Source organism: Halictus rubicundus, chromosome 14 (assembly GCF_050948215.1).
Source record: "Halictus rubicundus isolate RS-2024b chromosome 14, iyHalRubi1_principal, whole genome shotgun sequence".
NCBI lineage: Eukaryota > Metazoa > Arthropoda > Insecta > Hymenoptera > Halictidae > Halictus > Halictus rubicundus.
The window spans coordinates 2,401,954-2,409,314 of record NC_135162.1 but is presented as its reverse complement, the minus strand read 5'-3'; the positions used below and the strand labels follow the sequence as shown (position 1 = coordinate 2,409,314).

The following is a 7,361-nucleotide window of genomic DNA, read 5'->3' as shown; positions in this document are numbered from 1 at the left end:
CCCGGAATGACAGCCGCGACGAGGCTGATGACGGGCATGAGGCCCTTGTACTGACACAGGGCCCTACCGGCCCCACGTATGACGCGTAGCGCGGCGGCGATGCCATGCGAGGCACCGCGCCCACTAGTTTTTATTACACTATAGTATACTATAACTATATTTATATCTACACTTTTATTTTTTATCTTTCATGTTATACATTTTTTTACATTTTTATTCCTATATTTATATACATTTTAGCGAGGGCAAATGACCCGCTGCACGTCTCTATTCTATCTTCTCTTTTATTTTCTTATTTACATTACTTTCTAGTCATTCTCTTTTAAGTTGTTTTATCTGGTCTATTGTTTTTTCTCCTGTTCTTTCCTCTCTTTAAACTTTTTTAATTTTGTTTATTTTCCTTTTAATCATCTAGTCACCTCCCTTAGTACATAAGTATTTTAATTTTCCCAACGTGCAGCGGGCCATTACAATGTTGACAAGTCTAATTTTAATTTTAATCCTAGTTTTAAGTCATCTGACCAGGTCCCACTACGGGACCGGAATGATTTTACTCATTTATTGACGTGTGTGTGTCTGTGTGTGTGTGCGTACGCGTTTTATTTATTTTATTTATTTAAAAATGAAAACATTAGCCACGCAGGGGGCCCGATGCCCCCGCGCCGCACACCCCACCACCAAATAATTAAATCTATTTTATAGCGTGGTGCCTAAAGGGCACCCGCAACCTAGCCCTCGCCAAAGGCGAGAATGTTGTACTGCCTCCGGGTGCCCATGTAACCCGGGGGACCATGCTTTGAAAATAAAACGCCTTTATCTGTTCTTATCAGCTTAATATCTGATACACTCCCCATCGGGGAGTCAGAATATTAACTCGATTTTTGGAATTTGACGGAGCGGTCGGGGCTTGCTCCCCCTCGGTCACGGGTCGGCCACGCATTGCAGTGCCGTGTGGATTGGCCCAATTAGCCTTTTAAAAAGCATAAAATCTGCTTTATCCCACAGCCCGTCAAACTTCCAGGAATCGAGGAAATATTCTCGACTCCCCGAATCGAACAAAAAAATTTTCTGAAATTTTCGTTTCGTTTCGCGCGAAGTCCGACGGGTGCCGCGACCCCAAAACGCGAGTTATAGCAAGTGGAGTGCTAAGTGCACCAGTATCTTAAAGGATTACTCCAGAGCCGAGGAGCGATCGGGGCGCGACCAGCCGCCGACGAGGAGGACCACCGACGATCAAGCGCCTCCACCGAAGCCGGACCTCCGGGAAACCGACCACCTGTACGGGGAACCCGAGCGGGGTAAGTGGTCGAAACCCTCTCTCTCTATCTCTGTAACTTCTGTCTATTCCCCCGTGTACTTGTAGCGGTATCATTTGGACTCTCTTGTCCAAGTGCCCGTTTTCAAATACACGGTAAACCCCGTTGACCTCCCCTTTCCGTTCGTTGTTGTGTGTCTTTGTTCTGCCGACGATTGGCACCTGTGCTAACCGTCGATCAGAGCGAAACACAAACAATTAACGGCTCCTTCCCGGTCGCTCGGAACGAAATTTCTGGAAATTTCGATCCGGATCACATAAGTGACAGGTGGAAACGTTTCGACAAATTTCGCAATTAGATTAATCAATTAACTCGACGGCTGTTTAAACAATCAGCTCGCTGGTTGTTTAATACGGTTCCCGAGTTAACAGATTTTATTTATTGCGAAATTGGGGCGCAAGCCTGTGCCGACAGTTTAATAAACTAATATTTAACAACTCGTTGAATACCGGCACGTCGGAGCGTTTCTTACTTCGTCGAAATTGTACTCCGTTTCGGAATAAGCCAGGAATATTGTTCCTGAGCCAAGACCAGCCGAATTGTTTAATCGGACTCGTTCGATTAAATTAATTCGGCTCTGATTTCCTATCAGTCACCGATCCGTGTAGGCCTCAGATATTCCTTAGCCCCGTGCTAAGGAAATTTTCTGAGTACCGCCAAGTATCGGTGCAGCCCTCTAGCGGTGGGTCTTTGCACGAGAAGCTCGAAAGAGTTTCTCGACCGCCCGCTAGGTGTCCCCCTTGGACAGGCTCTACTCTGTCCAAGGTAGAGTCCTACTATCGCTTTATCTTCTCTCCCTTTCTAACCTCCACCTGTCATCCGCTCTCTTTCTATCTTTACCCGTTTCATACTTCTCTCGGTCTATCTCTTTAATTTTTCTCTTTCCCGTTTCGGCCACTTACTTTGCCTTATTCCAATTAGTATATTTAGTTGACTGATCTTATTATATTTTATTTATTTACTTATTTACTCTATTTTACTGATTTTACCTACTTTTCTCCCATCTACCTACTTACTTATTTATTGATTCGTTGAGTTTTATCTATATCCTACTGTACCTATTATACTTACCTGACTTAGTCTTATTATAATTTTACACAGTGCTGCATATCGCTCTTTTTAGCTATTTACTCATTTTAACACTAATTGACTTACCTGATCTGTACATTATATTTTACTCTATTTTATCTTACTCCAACTTACTACACCGTACTCTAGTCACAATTCGTTCCTATATTACTATATTTTTATCCTGTGATATACAACATTTATCTTTAACCTATCTTTTATCTATTTACCTATTTATTTATTTACTTATTTACTTATTTATTTATTTAATTTTTATTTTACCTACCTTACAGTTATACCGCTGTGATTTCCTTCACTCTTTTTTATCCTTTTACTCTGCTAATTTCGACAATTACTATCATTATTACCACATTTTATTTTTTTAACTAATTCTACCAATCTAGTCAACTTTATATATTGATTTTAGTGATTCTATACATATTTGAGTTCTACATTTTACATTTTATTTACTCAACGCCACTCTGCTCTGATTTTACTCTATTTTACCTATCTATTTTTACATTAACCTACACTTGACAGAGCTTTTACTAACTTAACACACGTACCTGGGTTTTACTTATTTATTTATTTATTTATTTATCTACTGATTATATACTGTACCTACTGTACGCACACATTCTATTCTATTATATTCTATTTGTAATTCTAATAATTTTAATAAGTTCACCTGGTACTAAAACATCTGCTCGAAATACTGCATAATAAATCTTCTTTTACATACTTTCTTCTTATTTTTCCACTCTCTACTTTCCGCTTGTAGTCAACCCCTGTACAGGTCGTCCCAAAAATGGCAGGGCAAACTAGTAGCCCCGTCACAATATACATAGATTTTCCGTTCCCGGAGGAATTCCGATGCCCGGAATGCTACGGCAAGCCGGGCATGAAGCTCGGTGGGGCGTATAAGTCCCACTCCGACCTGGCAAAGCATGCCAAAAAATACCACCCCGGACACACTATTGTCCACCGGTGCGGCGAGTGTGGTGAGCCTGGCACGGGCAGATATGCCCTAAAAGCCGTGAAGACTCACCACGCCGCCGCACACGCGAGTACGGGTGGGCCAGGTCGGAGTGGGACCGGCAGAACAATTACCGGTTCTGCCAGCAACCAGACAACCGGTGCCCGGTCCTCCTCCTCTGCGACTGGCACTAATTCCTCGGGCCGAGGGAGGCCCGAGTCAATTTTAAGGTTTTCCGCTGCGGCGGGAGCTGGAGGGGTCGTCACCACGACCGCGGCCACGACGACGACGACAACCACGACTGCGACGACGACGACAGCGTGTGGCCAGCGGCAGGCGGCGACGGCTCAGGATAATAACAACACCTCCGGCGGGGCAATACCACCAACATCGGGCCCCGCGACCACGCCGACCACCAGCGTGGTCACCACCACAACGACGACGGCTTCGGCGATGACCCGCACGTCTACGCTGCAGAGCAGACTGCCTTTTGGCACGTCTGCAGCTGCGACGGGGACGACAGCGGGGAAATCTACGAGGACGACGCTGACGACGAGGGCGAAGACGTCCGTGGCGGCCCAACGATTCACCCCCAGGTCATCCACCACGCCACCACCACCATCGGCGTCCCTGGGGACCAGGCCGAAGGCTGCGGCGGCACTAGTGGCTCCCCTTCGGAAGTCACTGACGCCGCCGCCCCTTCTGGCCGCCTCCAGGGCGAAGACCACGCCCCCACCAGCAGCAGCAACAACAACAACAACAACAACAACAAGGAGCAGCCTGTCGCGGCGAAGCAACGAGGCTGCCCTGGTACCGACTCCACCAGGGACCAGGAATGCGCCCGCCAAGCGCACCGGGACCGGGACCAGAGCCGTCCAACGAGCCAGCCCGGGCTCATCGGCACGCAAGTCGACCCCTGATAAGACCACCACTAATACCAGTGGTGGCATAACAAGAAGGACGAGGGGGTCGACGGTCTCCCCTAAGACGAGGTCCCCCCCTACCAGCCCGAGGGGGCCGATTACAAGGAGCAGGAGGGGAGCCAGCGTGCCGATTGAGCTCGGAGACATCAAGAAGCGGACGATGACCCTCACCACCACCAGGAGGAAGGCGGCTCTGAAACCCGGTGCTAATACGTCACCGAGGGCGGTTGGGTTAGATGGGGGGGCACCCGCCCCCGCCCCCCCCACAACGACATCTAACCCAAACCAACCCCAATCCACCACACGAGTGTTTACCTCGGTGATTAGGACGGCGGCCTCACCATCTTATGCCGCCGTCACGGCGGGCGCAGCGGTGGTCACGACAACACCGCCAGGAGACCGCCCAGAAAGAAGAACGCTGCGGTCGATGACTCGGGCCTCGTCACTCCCGCCCGAGTTCATGACCGTAGCGATTAGCAGCCCTTCCCTCATCATTGCTACGAGGGATCCCCCCCCTGCTCGCTCACCCCCACCGACCATCTGTGGGAAGCAGGGGGGAGCGGAGGGCTGCTGCGCGGTCTCCTGCGTGGCTCCGGCCACGCTGACTACGACCACCGTCACGACCACTGTCAGCGGGGGGCCCATCATGACATCGAGGCCCCTCGCGGGGGGAGTGGAGAGGGCACAGAAGAGGACGAGGCTCACGCCAGCGGTCCTCTCCCTCCCCCCCATCGAGGAAGTGGCAGGGTCGCCTGGTCCCGCCAGGACAGTCCCTTCTCCCCCTCCGGCCATCCGGGGGAACGAAGAGGAGAGGGGAGAAGAGGTGGGGAGGAAGGAGGAAGAAGATCCCTCCCCACTGCCGTGGCAGGTTGTTGCCGGCAGGCGCCGATCATCTGGGCGCCTGTCCCCGCTGCCAACATCCCCGTCGTCATCGCCGAGGTCGTCTCAGAGGAGGACGCCGTCGCCGTCGAGGACAACTCCCCGCAGGTCACCAGCGGGGGACAGGAGGACGCCGGCCGCACCCCTGCGACCAACAGCGAGGGACCAGCGCTCTCCACCGGCCCCACCGGCTCCCAACGTCAGCGGAGCCTTGGAGGAGGCCACTCCCACCACCACCGTCACCACGCGAAGGGGCGGAGCCGCTCGCCGGTGGCCATTGGCAGGAGGTAGCCGCATCACCCAACAGAGGGTAAGTGCTGAGCGGGCCCCTGCCAACGCCGCGCGGATGGACCGGCACCGCGAATTCCGCGATCTGAATGTCCGCTTGGGAGGGTTCGCGTCGCGTTTTCGTTCAGTGGGTGGGAACAATAACCCTGGGAGCTCGCTCCCGGGTGGTAGCACGAGGGGGATAACGGTCCCCACGGGGCAGACTAATGCTCCTGGGGGCGTTGCTGGAGGACCCGCGGCCCTCCAGACACCGCAGGGACGGCAGCAACCTGTGCCTGCTGGCCAGCCCAATCCTCGCCAGCGCGCATCCCGACGGAGGGAGCAAGTCGCGCTGGAGAGAGAGAGGGAGCTACTGGTCAGTTTGGCTGGGCTGCTGACAATCCTCAAGACCTGGAGGAAGCTGCAGCGCAAATCGCTGCCTTCTTCCAGGGATTCCGGACCCGACCTGCGGGGAACGGAGGAGACGGGGGCGTAAGACCAGCAGACCCCGCGAGGACGAGGGGGCGTGTCGCGAACTCGTCAGGGACACGCCCTCCCGGTCGTACCGGCTTGGAGACCGACAGGAGAACGGATCAAGTCAAGGAGGCTACGCGTCTCCAGAGGCTGTTCCGGCAGAACCGCAGGCGTGCGGTCCAGGAGGTGCTCATGGGCGCCCCTGAGCAATGTGAAGTTGCCAGGGACCGCGTCATGCAGCACTTCCTCGACATGTACTCACCTGCGAGTGCGCCACAAGCCTCTGGGCCCCTTGGCTTTCCTTCAGAGGCTCCGACAGCAGCAAGCGGCGAGGCTTTGATCCGGCCTTTTGAAGTGAGTGAGGTAGACCGACGGATCCGGCGGATGTCCAACTCCGCGCCAGGACCCGACGGTCTGACTTACCGTGACCTTCGGAAGGCTGATCCGAGCTGCGTCGTCTTGACTGCCTTCTTCAACCTTTGCCGCAGGTTGGAGTCGGTCCCTTCTTCCTGGAAGGTCTCCAACACCGTGTTAATTCACAAAAAGGGCGATCGGGGGGACCTGTCGAACTGGCGACCACTTGCCATGTCCGACACTACCCCCAAACTCTTCGCGGCGGTGCTGGCTGACCGTCTAGTGTCGTGGGCCCTCCATAATGGGAGGCTCAGCCCCCAACAGAAGGGTTTCCTGCCGTGTGAGGGTTGCTACGAGCACAACTTCACGCTGCAGGAAATCCTGAACGACGCTCGCAGGGGTAGGCGTCAGGTGGTGGTGGCATGGCTGGACTTGTCGAACGCGTTCGGCTCGATCCCCCATTCCACCATCTACCGTGCCTTTGCTGAGGCCGGCGTTCCCCTCCCCTTCCGCAATATTGTGGAAGGGATGTATGACGGATGCACCACCCGGGTGCGAACCTCACAGGGCTACACCGACCCTGTCCCCATTCTCTCCGGAGTCAAGCAGGGCTGTCCGTTGAGCCCTGTGGCGTTTAACCTCGCCCTGGAACCGGTCCTGAGGGCGGTAACCGCGACCTCGGCGGGTTACACGCTACACGGCCAACGATACTCGGTTTTGGCCTACGCCGACGATCTGGCGTTGACTGCCGATTCTCCGGAGGGAATGGAAACACTGTTACGAACAGTGGAAGCTGCGGCAAATGGGGTTGGACTTCGGTTCAACCCGGCGAAGTGTGCAACACTGCATCAGGACAGCAGAGGCACTCGCCGGGTACTCCCTACTTGCTTCAGCTTGCAGGGTCAAGGGGTTAAAGCCCTGGCAGCAGGTGCGCCATACGAGCACCTTGGAGTCCCCACAGGATTTCAGGTCAGGCAGACCCCGCTCGCGACGATCGAGGAGCTTGTCCGGGATCTCCGGGCCGTGGATCGCTCTCTCCTCGCCCCGTGGCAAAAGTGTGAGGCGGTGAGTTCATTTATATTGCCCCGCCTCGACTTTATGCTA

At 53.6% G+C, this 7,361-nt stretch overlaps 1 pseudogene; it reads left to right on the top strand.

The window, feature by feature from the left end:
- The first annotated feature begins 791 nt into the window (after positions 1-791).
- LOC143361173 (U2 spliceosomal RNA) lies at positions 792-970 on the top strand (annotated as a pseudogene).
- The last annotated feature ends 6,391 nt before the right edge of the window (positions 971-7,361 follow it).